The sequence below is a fragment of the Macrotis lagotis genome, chromosome 1 (genome assembly GCF_037893015.1).
Source record: "Macrotis lagotis isolate mMagLag1 chromosome 1, bilby.v1.9.chrom.fasta, whole genome shotgun sequence".
Classification (NCBI taxonomy): Eukaryota; Metazoa; Chordata; class Mammalia; order Peramelemorphia; family Peramelidae; genus Macrotis; species Macrotis lagotis.
In genome coordinates this window covers 578,928,186-578,947,065 of record NC_133658.1, presented here as the reverse complement: position 1 = coordinate 578,947,065, position 18,880 = coordinate 578,928,186, and the positions used below count along the sequence as shown (strand labels likewise).

At 36.0% G+C, this 18,880-nt stretch overlaps 1 long non-coding RNA gene across 1 annotated transcript in view; it reads left to right on the top strand.

Moving 5' to 3' along the window:
- The window catches only part of LOC141507226 (uncharacterized), a 50,348-nt gene that overhangs the window by 10,428 nt on the left and 21,040 nt on the right, over window positions 1-18,880 (top strand). Inside the window, exon 2 of the long non-coding RNA XR_012474103.1 lies at window positions 17,644-17,697. This is a non-coding gene — a long non-coding RNA (uncharacterized LOC141507226). The remainder of the gene's footprint in view (window positions 1-17,643; window positions 17,698-18,880) is intronic.

Below are 18,880 nucleotides of genomic sequence, written 5' to 3'. Positions count from 1 at the left end.
TTACTTAATCAAAGTTAAGGAATTTGACTAAAGTCACATCTCTATGAAATATCTAGTTGGATTCAAATCCAGATCTCCCTTTCTTCCTACTTTGTTGGTGTTCTTTCTAATACATCACACCACTCCTCAGTAGCAACAACTTAAATCTATACAACTCTGTAAGGTTTGTAAAATATATATATTGTTCTACAAGTCAGATCTGTGTATTGTTGGCTTGATTGATGGATTTCTTTGGGCTTTAATATTCTAATTTGCAGAATGATCTCTAAAGTCCCTTCCAACTTTAAAATGCTGTAATTCTTTGACTTAATATTTCTCAGCCCCTATTTCATCTCCATCCTCAATTCTACCTGTGAGATGTTAAGATTCACATTTTATTCTTTCTTCATCTTAAACCCCCTTGCCTGCAGAAGACTTGGAGAGTGGGTGACTAGGGACAGCTAGCATGTTAAACAGAAGTAAAAGGAGATAAGAGTGATAGAGAATATTATGGTCTCACTTATATCCATGGCTTGCCTGAGTCTCAGGTTAAAGGAGGAAAGCTCAAAAATGACTGAACTATTTTTTTTTTCCCAAAAGGAAGCTAGAGTATTGTCATGTGGTCCCATTTCTGCACCCTCTCTTCCAAACCTTTGATCCAATTCTCTGAATGCAGATAAAAAATCAGGTAACTTATTATGTAGTTTTCCTTAGTCATCATACACAGAATATTGTCTATGCCCTCAGTTGATATGAACTCCCATTGTCCAAAGGGTACAGTATATGAATTGATCAATGAGATTGTCCCCAAGTCCAGTGTTCTTTCCCAAAAGCAGTCAGAAAGTATGAATTCAAGGTCCAGTTTTGCTGGCTATGGAATACTGGTCAAGGAAGATGGTCATTTTAATATTTCTGGGCTTAAATTCCTAAATCTGCTAAATGGAGAGTGTAATATTTGTACTATCTATTTCACAAGGTCATTCTGAGGTTCTAGTGAGGTATTTTATTTAAGTACTATGTTAATGTGAATCATCACTTAGGTGGAAGATGGAAAGGAAGGGCAGTGGAGCTAAGCTTCAGATAGCACAATTTTACATCAAACTAAATCCTCCCTTAGATCAAACAAAAACATTTCATCCAGAATGAACCGACACAGCAAACACATTGATAATCTATGACTTCCCAAATATCTGTGTTCTCTGCTAAGGGATGATGGAAGGTCATATGCAGCATATTAAATTTTATTTTGTGTCAATTATATTATTTCTCCTTTCTAGCTCTGTGACCCTGAATAATGATTTTAAGTTCTTAATTATTTCAACAACTATTTTCTAAATATATTTAAAAGAGGAAATGAATGAGAATCTCCTACTTGACCCCAAGCAGGAGCTCCATACCAAGTTTTAGATTATATTCAACTGGGGATATAATATCTTCTATGTCAAGAGGGAATACATCTCGCTCTGATCTTATGAACAGCACATTCTCTCTTTTACAGAACAGCCACATAATTTTGGCAGGAATGGGCAATCATGGGTTATCCTTGCCAGTGGCTAAAAGGGTTGGAGTGGAATGTGGGGAGGACTTACAAGTCTTTTGGAACCATTGGTATATCACATGATAGGACAAGACAGTGATCCATGTGGGATTAATGTAACAAAATGGAAGTAAAATGGAGAATTTGGATCTCAGCTTTCAGATGAAGATTGAAGAAGGGAAGAGTTGGCAGAGGAAAGGATAATATGATAATATACTGATGCTTTCTATGCCTCAAAATTTTTACCTGAATTAAGTTTCTTTTTTTTAGAAAGATATTATTTATTTTGAGTTTTACAATTTTCCCCCCATTCTTGCTTCCCTCCCCCCAATCCCCACAGAAGGCATTCTGTTAGTGTTTACATTGTTTCCATGGTATACATTGATCTCAGTTGAATGTGATGAGAGAGAAATCATATCCTTAAGGAAGAAAAATGAAATATGAGATAGCAAAATGACATAATAAGATAACAGGTTTTTTTTTTTTTCTAATTTGAAGGTAATGGTCTTTGGTCTTTGTTCAAACTCCACAGTTCTTTATCTGGATACAGATGGTATTCACCATTGCAGACAGCCCCAAATTGTCCTTGATTGTTGCACTGATGGATTGAGCGAGTTTATCAAAGTTGATCATCACCCCCATATTGCTGTTAGGGTGTACAATATTTTTCTGGTTCTTCCCATCTCAGTCAGCATCAGTTCATGCAAATCCTTCTAGGCTTCCCTGAACTCCCATCCCTCCTTGTTTCCAATAGAACAATAGTGTTCCATGACATACATATACCACAGTTTGTTAAGCCATTCCCCAATTGAAGGACATTCACTCAATTTCCAATTCTTTGACACCACAAACAGGGCTGCTATAAATATTTTTGTACAAGTGATATATTTATCCTTTTTCATAATCTCTTCAGGGTATAAACCCAGTAGTGGTATTGCTGGATCAAAGGGCATGCACATTTTGTTGTCCTTTGGGCATAATTCCAAATTGTTCTTCAGAAAGTTTGGATGAGTTTGCAGCTCCACCAACATTGTATTAGTGTCCCAGATTTCCCACATTCTTTCCAACATTGATCATTGTCCTTTCTGGTCATATTGGCCATCTGAGAGGTGTGAGGTGGTATCTCAGAGATGCTTTAATTTGCATTTCTCTAATAAGTAATGATTTGGAGCAATTTTGGAATTAAGTTTCACTTGACTAGTGATAATATAATACAAATTAAGAAGTTGTTCCTATATAGCAGAATTCCTGAATTGGAAATTGATTTATCACCATTAAAATCCTTCTTTTCCATTGACTTAACATTACATTTCTGATACTTAGTTTTCTGTGGCTTCTCCACATAACTGAAAGTTAGTTTTTGTTTCTCTGCTCTTAAGGCTCACAGATACTCAAATGAAATAATGATTGCATTATTTTGAAAGTTCCTGCTTGGGTTTGGATTTCCAACCCAGATCTTATCCCAAACTGCATCCTTTCCTTGCCACTTGCAACTTCTTGCTCTCATCTTCCCATAAGGTGACTAAATGGATTCTACCTAATAGACTGGAGATGTCTTTTGATTTCTCTTATTATTTCCTGGGCATAAGTAATATACTTGGGTCATCCATCCATTATCCCTTGCCCTCAGCACGATAGCCCATTTTCTCTTCCTCTCCATGCAATTGTATATTGGTTTATTCAGGAGAAGCTAATATTTAAAGAAACTAATGTTGATGCTTTAGAATTGCAATAGACCCTATTTAATTTACCACCTAATTTTAAAAAAAAAATCCTTTTTGGTTTAAAAATAATAATAGTTTATACCTTCATAGACATGAATTAAAGGAAGTATCACCTTTGAATCAAGTTTTTTAGTAAGGGATCCTGCTCTTGAAATATGTAATAAAAAGAAGGTCTAATCTGGAAAGGAATGTTAAGTTAGAGGACCTGGGTGTGAATTCAGGCTCTGCCACATTGAACAAGACATTTAACCATTTGGGCCTCAGTTTCCTCATCTGTAAAATGAAGAATTTGAACTTGAAGATCTCTAAGGTTCCTTCAGAAATCTCAGTGTGATCTTAGGAGAAAAGAATGAAAGAAACTTGAGTTTTTCATCATGAAAATCTCAGTTGTGGTGAAGAAAAAAGTAGGGATTCTCAATCCGCTTCTGCCACTAAGTGAGTAGTCATGGGAACTTAGGCAAGTCATTACTATGTTTCAGTTTCTTTATCTATAAAATGAAGGGGGTTTGGTCTAAACCAATGTTATCAAACTTAACTGGAAATGGGGCACTAACTATACATGAGGATTATATGTACCTTATAATTGCTTAGAAAACCACTTATGAATATTATTTTTTTATCATACTTTTTGGTTTTGTTAAATATTTGCTAATTATATTTCAGTTTGGTTCAGGGCAGAACCAGAAAGTTTGAGAACTGCTGGTTCAGAAAGAGATTCTTAGTCTGAGGCTTTGGGTTAAAATCTGAATTCTATCTACTGTGCAATTTAAGCATGAGAAGTATTGTGTGCCACAATTCACCAGTGTTTTAAGACCTCTAGTCTAGAACACAGTTGCCAGGGATAGTCTTCAGAACCCTGACAATTTTCTTTTTTTTTATTAAAGATTTTATTTATTTTGAGTTTTACAATTTCCCCACCCATCTTACTCCCCCCCCCAGAAAGCAATTTTTCAGTCTTTACATTGTTTCCATGTTGTACATTGATCCAAATTGAGTGTGATGAGAGAGAAATCATATCCTTAAGGAAGAAACATAAAGTATAAGAGATAACAAGATCAGACAATAAGATATCAGGTTTTTTTTCTAAATTAAAGGGAATAGTCCTTGAACTTTGTTCAAACTCCATGGTTCTTTCTCTGGATACAGATGGTATTCTCCATTGCAGACAGCCCAAAATTGTCCCTGATTGTTGCACTGATAAAATAAGCATGTCCATCAAGGTTAATCATCACACCCATGTGGCTGTTAGGAGAACCCTGACAATTTTCAAGATCCCTTCAGTGCTCCACAAGGTTGAAATTGTTTTCATAATATTAAGAAATTTTTTGTTTCCTAGATTATTTCTTTTTCTAACTACATACCTAGGTGAAGCTGGATTTTCTTCATTTACTTCAATCAAAACAATATCATAACAGATTCAGTGTAGAAGCAGATATGAAAATCCAGCTGTCTTTTATTAAGCCAATGTTGAAGAGTTTTGCAAAAAAATTTAAAACAATAACACTCTTTTCACTAATTTTTATGTTTGTTTGGGAAGATACATTTATTTTTCATAAAGTGTTATTTACAATAGCACATAATGGGTTTCTGATTTTGTTAATGAATTAATGTTTTATAATGTGTCAGTTTTAATTTCTTATATGATAAACATTGATTGATATAGCCCACTTAAGAATGCTCTTGGGGAAGGGGGTTCCTCAAAAAATTTTAAGACTTTAAAAGGATTCTGAGACCAAAAAGTTTGAGAATTGTTGGTTCAGAAAGAGATTCTTAGTCTGAGGCTTTGGGTTAAAATTTGAGTTCTATCTACTGTGCAATTTAAGCTTTCTGAGTCAACATTTCTTTCTCTGAAAAATAAAAGGCTTGGATTAGATGATATCCACTATCCTATAACTTCTGGGATCCATCCATGATCCAGGAATATATTTAAAGTTAACTTTGTTTTGATGATCACAAGACTAATTGCATGTACTAATATGATAGGAGAGATTAATACTTAAGATTCTTTCACAAGAGTAGGAACTCTCGTGAATAAGAACCTCAAGTCTCCTGGATCAGATATATTCACTTCTCTCAGTCCTCTGAAAATGTTTCAATTCTGCTGACTCTCCTTTGAGTGATCCCCAGCCTCTATTATTCCACACATTCAAAATCTCTCAGAATATAAAGTATTGGTAAACAGTAATTTGAGAATTTCAAATTTATTGTCCTTTTGGGGGAGGACTGAATTTGTGATTTTCTTGCTGCAAGGAGCTCCCAGTTAGGAAACTTTACCAATATTTATGATGATGATGTTGCTGATGCTGATGGTTGGGGAGGAGGAGTTGCTAGTCCGAGTTTAAAAGATTTATCTAGGGCCATTTATTAGTTAAGTAAGTTAGTGAATACTAATCTCCAAAATATTTATTATGCACCTTCTATATCCCAGTATTGTGTTATGTTTGAGAATACAAGGGCAAAAGCTTTCTCTGGTCCTCAGAAGCTTGTCCTAATGGGGGAGGCAACATGCAAACAAGTGTCTGTAAACAAGATAGATAGGTACAAAGATATAATTGAATTGATTATACCTTGTTTAAAATTAGAATTAAAATATTCATGATGTCAGTCTTTTTTTTTCTTTTTTTTGCAAGGCAATGGGTTAAGTGCCTTACTCAAGGTCACACAACTAAGTATTAAGTATCTGAGATCACACTTGAACTCGGGTCCTCCTATCCACTGTGCCACCTAGCTGCCTCCTCATGATGTTATTCTAATGGTTACATTTTTATAAAGTATAATTGGCTAGGACAAGTGTGTGATTTCTGAGAAATTAGTGATCTTCATCTGGGGATAAGTGATCTGACTTTCACCAGATGACTTGGTGACAAACCATACTGACTAGAGGAGGAACTTTGCCTGAAAATTCACTCCTTGAGGGATGTCAGTCAAAAAAAAACTAAGCATAAGACCCAATTAAAATATAGGGTTAGAGATGAAAGGAACCTAACTGGATCATACAGTCCAATGAAGAGTTTCATACACTTATCTAGAATGCAATAGGCAGTAAATAAATGTTTGTTCCCTTCCTTTTCCTTACAGATGAGGAAACTGAAGGCTGGAGTGCAATGACTTTTCTGAGGTTGTAGAACCAGAATTTGAAACCAGGTCTTCTGTCCCTAAATTCAACATATATATACACACATACAAAAAAATAAATATAACATGTAGTAACATGTAATATATTGATATATCATTTAATATGTATGATATATTGTATGATATATTATGAATGATGAATATAAATAAAAATTTTATATTGAAATAAGAATTTTATCTTCACTTTATTCTTTCCTTTTTCTGACTAATACAGCACTGAGTATGTGACTTTGGGACTTTTAGTGCTTTTATGAGTGTATGTACTTTCCTTTGACAGAGAAGTGGCTCAGGGGGTAAAGTGCCAGACCTGGAGTCTGGAACACTCATCTTCTTGAGTTCAAATCTAGCCTTAGACACTAGTTGTTTGACCTTGGACAAACCACTTAATACTGTTTTCTTCAGTTTCCTCAACTGTAAAAAAAAATTGAAGAAATGATAAAACACTCTAATATTTGGCAAGAAAACTCCAAAGGGGGTCATGAAGAATTGAATATGACTGAAAAAAAATGGTTGAAAACTTTCCTTATATGCTAGCAGAAAGGATGGAGAATTGGGTAAAAATAATGGAGATTAGGGGGTGGCTAGGTGGCGCAGTGGATAAAGCACTGGCCCTGGAGTCAGGCATACCTGGGTTCAAATCTGGTCTCAGACACTTAATAATTACCTAGCTGTGTGGCCTTGGGCAAGCCACTTAACCCCATTGCCTAGCAAAACAACAACAACAACAACAACAACAAAAGAAATCATGGAGATTTGACCTCTTTAGGAATGTTTGTGCAGGTCCCCAGACACTGCTGTTTCAATGTAACATTAAGTCATATTGAAGATGGTGATACATTTTTGGAGCTAGGTAGTGCAGTGGATATCCTGGAGTCAGGAGGACCTGAGTTCAAATGTGGTCTCAGACTTTTCATTACTAGCTGTCTGACTTTAACCCCATTACCCCATTAAAAAAAACAAAAAAAATGCTTTAACCCCCCCCCCCCCAGACAAGAGTAAAAAATAGATTCAATCTGTCTACTACTGTAATAGAAGTAGAAGAAGAGTGAGCTATAGTTTGATACAGGACCTCATCTGCAGCTCTCTCCTTTTGTATTTGTTAGAAACGTTGTAACTTTTATATCTAATTTATCAGATAGTTTCATAATGCCTTTATTTGGGCATTAAACCCAGATGGTCCCCTTAAGTTTTATTCCTTTTATTTTCATACTGTGGACCTAATTTTGTTCTTTTTTACTGTTAATCTGTGCCTAGGTCATAAAAGGGAAGAAAATATAAATGTTCATCCTCAGTGTTAGAAATAAATCAATTAAAGAAAGTATTTATCTGTCTATTATGAGTTCAGTAATTGACTGGGTACCATAAAGGATACCAAAGGAAAAAAAAGATACAGTTTGTGATTTTTGTTGTGATTATTTTTAAGTTTATATTGGTTGATATCTTTTGTTTTTATATCATCTTCATTTTCCCATATTTCCCTTCTTGGTCTGATACTTAGAGAATCATCACTTGTTTAAAAAAAATTAAAGAGGAAAGAAAAGCAGTTCAGGAAAACATTAAGAGATGATACCACCAGATTTGATAATAGGTCCTAAAACTATAGCTTCCTCCCTTCACCTATAAAGGGAGGGAGGTGTATTTCTCAATTCTTCTCCTAGGTCAGGCATGCTTATCATAATTATACAATATTCAGGATACTTTTTGTTGAGGTTGTTGTAGTTATTGTACATATAGTTTTCCCAGACTGTGTCAATTCTTAGAAATGTTTTCAAGATTCTTATCGATTCTTAAAAGCCTGTTCATACTTCTAAATTCTTCATATTTTTCATTCTTCAGAGCATAATATTCCAATATATTCAGACAGCACAATTTGTTTAGCTAATCCCCTAATCAATGGACTTTTACTATGTTTTTGCTTCTTTGCTTCCAAAAAAAGTGCTGTTATAAATATTCTGATATATTTGGGACTTGTATCTCCTTGTACACTATGCCTAGCAATTGGTTCTCTGGACCAAAGATTATGGGTATCTTAATCATTTTTTAAAAAGCACGATTCCAACTTATTTTCCAGAATGGTTGGACCAATTTATAGCTTCACTAACAGTATATTCCTATTGACTGTTTCCATTTTTGTCATCTTGCCAAATTTTTTATCCTCTTATTACTGATAGTCTTTTGGAAGAACCAAAATTTATACACATGAAACAATGTAAGAACAACAGTATGGAATTTGATTACATTCAGTTTAATACTAGGTGTGTCTAATACCATAACTGGTTTTCATGATCTACAGAAATGGGGCTTTGCACCACAACTTATCCTTTTTCATTTGGGGCTGGTGACTTTGCATAGCTCTCCCTCACTTAAACTCCAGTTCATTTGCATATCTTGGCATCACCTCCCTGATGTCATGGTTCTCTTCCAGTAGGAAGAACAAACAAGAGTGATTTTTTCTCATTAAACCAGATGTAAATCCTTGGACTTTGGTTCTCTCCTATTCATCCTCATGGCAGAGCCTATTTCCAAGTTACATTTTCTTCTTGAATCTTCTTCCTTCATTCATAGAGGTTAGGAGCTGAACTCTCTGGGACTTAGGCTATCTTCTTCCTGGCCATTCCAACCTGAGATAGGACTGTTTCCTTTACCAAGTTTAGTCAGTCCTGCTGCTGTATACCCTTCCTGGTCGTGTCCTGATAAATGTCTAACAATCAGCTTTCTGCAAAAAATAAAAAAAGTTCTCATGACACACTCTTAGGTTTAGCCTTTATTATTAACATTCCCTCCCTTGTGAATTAGTCATAGGTATAAAACATCTTTGGGTTCTGCTCTTCAGTATTTTCCATTTTTCTTCCTCTGCATTTCTTTCTTCTCTCTTTTGATGTGATTCTTTATCACTCTCTTGAATAAAGATTCAATGACCTTTAAGCTGCTAACTTAATACTCTCATTCACTGACAACCTTCTTGATTATGTGGTCAATATCTTTTACCCCCATTTCTTCACTGTTGTGACCTCTGTAAGAGTGTACATTCTGACTTTAATCCTTTCATCCTTAGCGATCACCTTAGTGATCTTGATATGTCCAGTGACTATTTCATAAAATCGTAAAGTGGAAGGGAGCTTAGGTTAGAGAGGTTAGAAAGATCAGCCTCTCTTAGGGTAGATGCTTCTAAAAAAGTATCTTTGGTGGATGGGTCATTTTCCTAGACCTGATGTGTTTTGTATTCTTCTACCTCAAACTATGGATATTCTTGATCTCATGATCTTTTGTGTGTATGTATGTCAAAAATTAATCAGTGTTTATGGGTGCAAACTTGTTGACAGTTTGCCTGTCTTGTTTATCTATAAATTAGAGCTGCAAGTAAATGTGAATCCTAAATGTGAAACTTAACTATCAGGCAGATCTGTGTTCACTTAATAAGGAGGTTTCATAAGGTATTGAAAGGCTTTGAGGTAAAAAGATTTTGTTTTGAATTCTGGTTTTGCCATTTTGCTTTGGTGATTTTAAACTAATTCTGCTTCTCTAGAAGTTAATTTCTTCATCTTCTTAGGGAACTGAACTCTCAAATCTTTTCAATAAATTGTGACTTCTTAATCTGAGGTTTTTGAGGACAAATTTCAGAGTCCCTGAACTTGGGTGGCAAAAAGATAAAGAAATCTTTATTTTGATTAATCTCTAACTGAATTTAGTATTTGCTACAATGATAAACCTTTATCAAGCCCCTTTTTTTATGTGCAAGGCACAGTGCCAATTTTCAGGGATCCAGATACAGAAACCAAACCCCCCCATCCTCAAAGATGTACTCTACTGGGGGAAAGAGCAATATCCCTCATTATAATCTTTGCTGTCCTTCATCCATTTCCTGTTTTCATGTCTTTATACTGGAAATCCTTCATACATCTTTATGACTGAGCTCTAGGGGCTAAATCCAGTGCCCCTAGGCAAGTCACTTAATCTTTCTTTTCCTCAGTTTCCTCATCTGTAAAATGGGGATAATAGCAACTACTTACCTCAAGGTTTGCTGTGAGTCTCAAATGAAATTACAATGTATACTTAGCAAATTATCTGGAACAGTAAAATACTATATGAATACTAGCTGTTGTTATTATTATCATCACCTCTCCCCTGAAGCCTTCCCCGATTCTACTCTTCTAGCCCTGTTTGAAGTAAAGTTACTTCTCACTCTGCAAATTGTTTTAGAACATCTTGTTCAGCTCTCTCCTTTATTATCCCTATAACTTTTTTACCTCTTTATTCATTTAAATATCATAATTTTCCTTTATGATGTTTAGCACCTTGTGGACATGGACCATGTGGCTAATTTGTTTATGCATCCCAAGTGTGAAGCATTGATCCTTTCAGATACGGTGCATTTGTTGAATTGGATTTTTATAAAGTTGAAATAGGACAAAAGTAGGATGTATTGGTGGAAGTGAACTTACTGCCCTCATTTCATGTTTCACCTTTTTTTCTAGTTGGAAAATACAAAGTGGAAATTTGTAATAATCGGAGTGTTCTGGAGTGGACTCAACTCAAGCGTGTCCTATGTTAATTAAGGTTTATTACTGGAATAAAAATAAAAATATACAAAGGTCTCTCAAAAGTTCCCCAAAAGATAATTACTTAGGTATTACGGAAGAACATTCAACAAAGAGAGGCATCAAAGCCCACTTCTACTTGATTCAGTTGACCAAATATTCCTTGCCTGAGTCATTCATTAGGAGCAATCTGCCTTAAATCCCCTGACCATTTTTGAGGCTGAATTCCAGTGATGATGAAGTTGGGGGCAGCCCTGAAATCAAGAAGATTTGAGTTCAAATGTGACCTCAGATACTAGCTGTGTGTGACTTTGAATAAGTCATCTAACCCTGTTTACCTCAGTTTCCCTGATCTGTAAAATGAGATGAGCAGGGGCCCTGTAGTCAGGAGGACCTGAGTTCAAATGTGACCTCAGACATTTAATAATTACCTAGCTGTGTGACATTGGGCACATCCCTTAACCCTATTGCTTTGCAAAAACAAGCAAAAAAAAAATGAGATGAGGAAGGAAAAGGCAAAAAAAAAAGTCAGTATCTTTGCCAAGAAAATCCTAAATGGGGTCATGCAGACTTGGATACAACTGAAAATGATTGAACTGATGAAGAAGTGAGTCCCCTGAGCCCAACCAAGGAAACTCTCAATATCTTTTAAGGAAAAGTTAGCCTATGCTGCATGGGAAACAGGGTGAGGGCATTGTTCTTATTATACAAAGTCCTTGACTATAAACGTTAAGCACATCCTTACATAATATAATCGCCTTAAGGGAAGGGAAGGGAATGTTTCATTTTTTTCTGTATTATTTCATTTTGAGGGCTGAAGAAGTCCCCTCAACCAACCCAGACTACCGAGGGATTGGGTTTTGTTTTGGGGCCAGCCCTAGTGCTGTCACCCTGGCCCGAGCTAACCTTTCATTTAAGAAACAATTTTGGAAACATGTAAATCAAGTTTGGATTGCATGTTGGTGCTTTCTAATTATTCTCTGGTCTCCAGGCTTGTGGTTGGGATGAGCTCCATGGCACTGGAGAGGATGTTTCCAGAACTCAGACCACAGGGCTGGTTTTATGAGAGGCGAATGAATCTCCTCTTGCACATCAAGTTGCTAATTATTTTTGTATAGGGATGTGCCTCTCTTTGGGAGACATGGAGGCTGGGTTTAGCTAGGAGAAAGTAATAAGGACATTGCCTTCCCAACTTGAATTTAGGCTTTTTGTAGTGTTTTAAAGTAGTTGTTTGGAAGACTTTGCCCTGACCAGCCACAGGGTAGGGAGGGAGTTTCCCTGCTTTGGGAGATATAGGGAGAAATATGATGCAGGTCTTCTGCTAGTCTCCCTAATTCTATGTGTTGGGAATTTAGGAGGGGGAGGGATGGTAGGGAGCTAGTCTATAAATGAAAATTTAAGGGGAAAAATCCAGCTCGCTCTCTCTCTCTGAGGCTTGCAGATTTTAGAGAATAACAAGTAAATTTACTTCTAAGAAGTTTCTTTTTTTTTTGATACTTTCTTAAGGAAGCCATTGTAGAAAAGGTTAGAAAGGAAGATGAGGTGGGAAAGATTTCCCCCTAGAAATGCAAAATAGGCAAGACAGAACAATTAGACTGGATGGTGGGATAAAAATCCCCCTAGGAAGAGACTGAAAAGTGACTGCCCACATTCTTTTTGGGGGGGGGGGGCAAGTAAATGGAATTAAGTGACTTGACCAAGGTCTTCACAGCTAGGTAATTATTAATTGTCTGAGGTCAAATTTGAACTCAGGTCCTCCTGACTCAAAGGCTGGTGCTCTATCCATATCCACTGTACTACCTAGCAGCCCCAAGGGTCTATTTTCTAAGAGCAATCATTAAGAGCCCATGCAAAAAATGTCAGGCTATGTCTACTCTCATGGATTTTAAACTTAAGTAAATATAAAGGTGAGATGGGTAGGAAGTTTACTAATGCGTATACACACTGAGAAAACTCAGTGAGTTTGACCTTAAACATAATAAATGGATTAAATATGTGTTAACCTTCAGAGTTTGCACTAATAAAAGACAAACATTAAATTCCAGGGTTTGGCATCAAGAAAGAGCAAAAAGAATTAGCTTAATATACACATTTTTAATATATATATATATATATATATATTTTTGCAAGGCTGTGGGGTTAAGTGGCTTGCCCAATGCCACACAGCTAGGTAATTATTAAGTGTCTGAGGCCGGATTTGAACTCAGGTACTACTGACTTCAGGGCCAGTGCTCTATCCACTGTGCCACCTAGCTGCCCCTCACATATTTAATATTTCACTAGGCTTGTTGATTTGGGGGGAGGGGTCTGGCTAGAGGGCCAGACCCCCAAAGATAGGATCTTGGAACTGGGTCTTTAGTCATTCCACTGTCAGAAAGCAGCATCTGAAAATTGACTTCTGGCTTGTACATCAAAGGAAGGCTTGGACTTCCACAGAGACTGAGGCTAGAGATCAGACACACCTATGAAGAGGTATGTCCAGGAGACTTCTCTCAAACCCAGGATCTTTGTGCCTTATCAGTGATGCCAAGACTCAACAAAGGTGAATCTCCCCCCTCTAAGATGTCTGTTCCCCCAGTGACCCTTGACACAATGGGATTTGTTATTAGAGGTCAACAGTTCCTCCATTTTGGTCAAAGTTATGCCGTGACATCATCTGCAGACCATTGAAGGAAGGAGTGGGGACAAGAGGGACATCATGGAGAAAAATGACACAGCTTGAAGCAAAATACCATCAAGCCTAGGGTTTACAAGAAATATAGGTAGGCAGCCAGTTATAGGGCTTATATGTGGAGATAACATGAGAGGGAAAGGGAAAGATGGATGGTGCTTTGACAAAATCAAAGCGGGTAGTCCTCTTTAAGTGGACCCTACAAATAAGAGGTGTAAAAAGTAGTGGGAGGGGCAGGGGGACAGTGAAGTAAATTCAGATTGCTTCCTCTGGAAACATTCAAGTAATATTGAGGTGCAGTGTCACTGCAGGCCATTTGTAGCTTAGTGTACTTGGATTGATTTTCTTCTCTGCTAAAAAAACATCTTAACACAAATTTTACTTTGCTAATAACCAGGACAAATCTTAAGTTTATATTATTAGAAGATGAAATTTGGAAACTTTTTCAATCAGGGAATTGAGAGTTTTGAATTGACAATTTTAGATTGGTCAAATGTCATGCTAATATACTTAGAAAACTCAGACACAAATAGAAAATTAGAGCCGTCTTTTTTTTTTTTATTAGGTTTTTGCAAGGCAAACGGGGTTAAGTGGCTTGCCCAAGGCCACACAGCTAGGTAATTATTAAGTGTCTGAGGCCAGATTTGAACCCAGGTACTCCTGACTCCAGGGCAGGTGCTTTATCCACTATGCCAGCTAGCCTCCCCTAGAACTAAGTCTTTATAATTGGCATCCTTCATTCTCCCATTTGGAGGGGGGGAGATTCCACTAAGAAATTAATAACAGAACACTCATAAGAATATAGATTCTAATACAAAAGTGAATTCATTTAAAAGTTGCCAGATTAATTTCACTTGTAACAAAAGCTTCAGGGATGATATATATATTATTAAATGTGTGTGTGTGTGTGTGCACACACACACACACATTTAATAATCAATTTCAAAACAACACAATTTAAGTAAGTTATTTATAATAGTGCTCATAGCCATGTTTAAATGAGAAGTCTGAGTTTTTCTCTAAGCCAAAGAGAGCATACCTTATTACAATAACAAAATTTACCAGACCTTTAAAATTTACTCAATATATTTTGTCTTTAAATATATAATAAGGAATAATCCCACATAGACAGTTCACTTGAACCTGTAGTATATCAGCACTGGTTAATTGTTGTAATCCTTCAAATTAACTTATATATAAATATATCCTGAGATGAAACAGACTTAAAAATTACATCCTATTTTGTGCAAGAATTTCCATAAGGATTCCACAATGCAGAAAACTCTTTCACAGGGCTGATGCAAGATTTTCTTATTATGATATCTATGTAAAATGCTTGATCAAAACAATACCTACAAATAACCTAGTTAACAATCTTGTAATTTTCATAATAGCCAAATAATTTTAGATGAATTTTCTTTCAATAATGGGCAAAAACTTGAAAGTTTATAATTTCTTAAATATTAATACTTTAAGATATAGCACATGATCAGCAGTATTAAAAGAAAATATGATTTCCATATGGATCAATATAATTGCATAATGAATTTGCTAATAATTTAATTTCTAGACATTCTTTTTCACAGGCAGACTCTGGCTGAGGTTAAATGAAGAGAATCAGTTTGCACTAGTAGGCTTTATACTCAAAACCCCAAAATGATTATTTTATTGTTTTTATGATCTACCTTCTAGTCATGATTCATAATTAATTTAGCAGCAAGTTTGAGTAATCATCTGCACATGTTTACAATTTTAAATTAGCAGCATCTAGCTTATAATAGAAATTTCCCTCTTATTGTTTAACAGATTTTACAATGTAAGGAAATTTAGGTGCATAGAAGCACCATTAATATTATTAATTTTTAAAATTTGAAACAAAATCATTATTTATTAAATATTAAATTTAGTTAAACACACTTCCAGATTTTCTTAACCAGAAAATTGTCTCATAAACATTGGCATTTAAGGTCATTCACTAAAAACAGTTAACATTCATATAGCATTTGCCTTATATCAGACATTTTATAGTCATGTCACCCTCACTACAACCCAGAATAGTGAACTGAGCTAGAACTTTCTTGGAGCCATATTGCTAATAAATTTCCTAATGCCAAATAACAAATGTCATATAAAGCAAACCAAATCTGCATTTACAATTACTAATGGTGACATTTTAATTTCTTTTTTTTTCTTTGGAGGAGGGTTGGTTTGCAAGGCAATGGGGTTAAGTGACTTGCCCAAGGTCACACAGCTAAGTAATTATTAATTATCTGGAGCTTGATTTGAACTCAGTTCCTCTTGACCCCAGAACCAGTGCTCTATCCACTGCACCACCTAGCTACCCTAACATTTTTATTTTCACAGTCTAATTACTCTTTGCACTTAAAAAAATTATTATCATAAATTCATACGAATAGTCTTTTCCCCTGCTTCTTTAAAGAGCTGGGATACCATGACTCTGCTTCACAATTTATCAGATAAAGAGCTGATTTAATCATTCTAGCGTTCCTCATTCCAGTTCTGTTTGGGTATTATTTTAAACCATAAATACTAGGAAAGTTTTACAAATAATCTGAAAATTTTAAGATTTTATAGAATTAGTATTTCACAAATTCTATTTCCCTATAGACTGACTGTGTACTTAATGCAGTTTTCCAAATTAAAATAAATTATACTCATTTCTCCCTCTTATCATTAGTCCTTATTTCAGATGTTCTGTGGCTCTGCCCTATGACCATCTCAAGCAAGGATCTCCAAAAGGAGTGGGGAGGGGTGGCAGCGGTGGCAGGGGTGGAAGGGGGCAGCAGGAGGAATAAGTGGGGAAGACAACTGTGACAGGCTTTCAGAAGAAAAGGAACTTTTCCAAACCAGACCTATAAATTAGACGTCTATAGTTTTAATTCTGTTTTTGAGATCTATCCAAATTAAGATCTGTCACGGAATAATTTAGGGCTATCTTTCAGTTGTACCAGCACAGGTAATACTAAGTTTAGACTTATTCCCAATTTTTAGAAATATCCCCAGAGGAGACTCGTGGCTTCCGTTCCCAGAGTAAGACTTAGAGAAATAATAAACTTGGCTAAAACAGCCATTGGTTCAAGATTATTAGAGCAAGGGATTGGGGGAGGGGGGCTGAGCAAAGAATATTCCTTTTCAAAGATTGGATTCCAGGTATGCATATTGGGCCACAGCTTGTCAAAGAGAGGGTTCTGACACCCCAATTTCTCTAGTTTAAATTGGAAACTATGGCACCAAAAATGAGACAACTCCATGCATTTGCCCTTAAATATAATGCATAGATTAAATAAAAATTAAATAACCTTCAGAGTTTGTACTAATAAGGGACAAATGTTAAACTCCACGCTTTGGCTTCAAGAAAGAAAAGAATAGAATTAGGTTATTATACACATTTATTAATATTTCTCTAGATTTTATTTTAGATTGATTTCTCTCAGGGAGAGGGAGAGAGAGAGAAAAATGTGAAAATTAAAACCTTACAAAATGTAATGATTGTTGAAAACTCATTACCTGTAGTTGAAAAAAGAAATACATAAAATATTAAAAACAGTATTTCTCCAGGCTTGTTGAGTATACCAGCATGCAAGGGGGGGCTCAGTCTAGAGATCCAGACTCCCAGAGATGGGATCTTGAAACTGGGTCCTTATACATTCCACAATCAGAAAGCGGGATCTAAAAATGTACTTCTTCAACTTAGGATGGAACTGGAGAGCACATACACCCTCCAGGAGGGATGACCAGGAGGGAGGCTCCTCTAAACCCAACATCTTTGTGCCTTGCCAGTGATGCCAAGAGCTCAGCAAATGTGAATCTTCCCCCTCCAAGATGTCTGCACCCCCAAAGACTTTGACACAATGGGCTTTGTTACTAGAGGTCAACAATATGCATTCAAAACAGATACTTGATATTCTTGGAGTGAAAAGGGAGGCTTTGAAAGGGTTCCTGCAGAAGGGGGCTGTTGATCTGTGGGGAGTAAGATATGCATTTGGGGCATGGTCTGGGAAAAGGAGATGGTAGTTTACTTTTTCTTTCTTATTTTAGGTACTGTTTTGGAAAACCAGGTCAGTGACAGAGAAGACAGAAGGTATATAGAAGGTAGGAACTTTATTTAATTAGTAACTATTTTTCTTTATCTTTGAATAAAGTGTCTGAGGTCCAATTTGAACTCAGGTTCACCTGACTCCAGGGCAGGTGCACTATCCACTACACCTTGTAGCTGTCCCTGATAACTATTTTTCAATATAATTGGTTTTCTGTGTAATCACATTTATTTTATTTTATACATTTAAGTGTAATCTGAGAAGAGGTCTATAGACTTCCCTAGCAATGCTAAAGAGAAAGGGGACAAGATAAAATCTCTGTAGTAGAAGGAGGGATTGGAGTATCTAAAGATAATTGATTTGGGGGCAGCTAGGTGGTGAAGTGGAAGGAGACTGGCCCTGGAGTCACGAGAACCTGAGTTCAAATCCAATCTCAGACATTTAGCAATGGCTTAGCTGTGTGACCTTGGGCAAGTCACTTAACCCCATTGCCTTAAATAAATAAAATTTAAAAAGTAGAGATAATTGATTTGTTTAGTCATTTATTCAATAATTTCCTCTGGGAAATGCTGAAAATTTTTCTACTACATGTATACTCCAACTGAAGATACAGATTAGGTGAGAGTAGAAATTAGAGCAATGTTTCTAGATTTCAGGGGGTACATGAATTTGTTTTTTAAAATGTTTTGATAATTGTATTTTAGAATAACAATTGGTTTCCTTTGTATTCTTATATATTTTATTTTAGGAAGTTAGGTGGCACAGTGGATAGGGTGCCAGACCTGTTGTCAGGAAAAACCTGAGTTCAAATATGACCTCAAATCAGGTTACTTGCTGTCTTGGGGAGGGAGGAAGGGAATGGAAAAAGGTAGAATAATGTGGAACTCAAAAAGTTAAAAAAAAGATGAAAGTTGAAAACTATCTTTGCATGTAATTTAGAAAATAAAGTAAAATTACATTCCAATCTGATCTCAGATACTAGCTGTTTGTCACTGAGCAAGTAACTTATCCTTATTATTTACCTCAGTTTCCTCATCTGTAAAATGAACTGGAGAAGGAAATGTCAAACCACTCCAAGAAATCCTCAAATGGAGTCATAAAGAGTTAGACATGACTGTAAATGACTGAATATATTTTATTTTATGCATCTAAAATCATTGTTCTGAGAAAGTTCTCCTGACTGCACTAGACTGCCAAAAGGGACTAAGCTGAAGGCAGTTCCAACTGAGGTTCAGAGA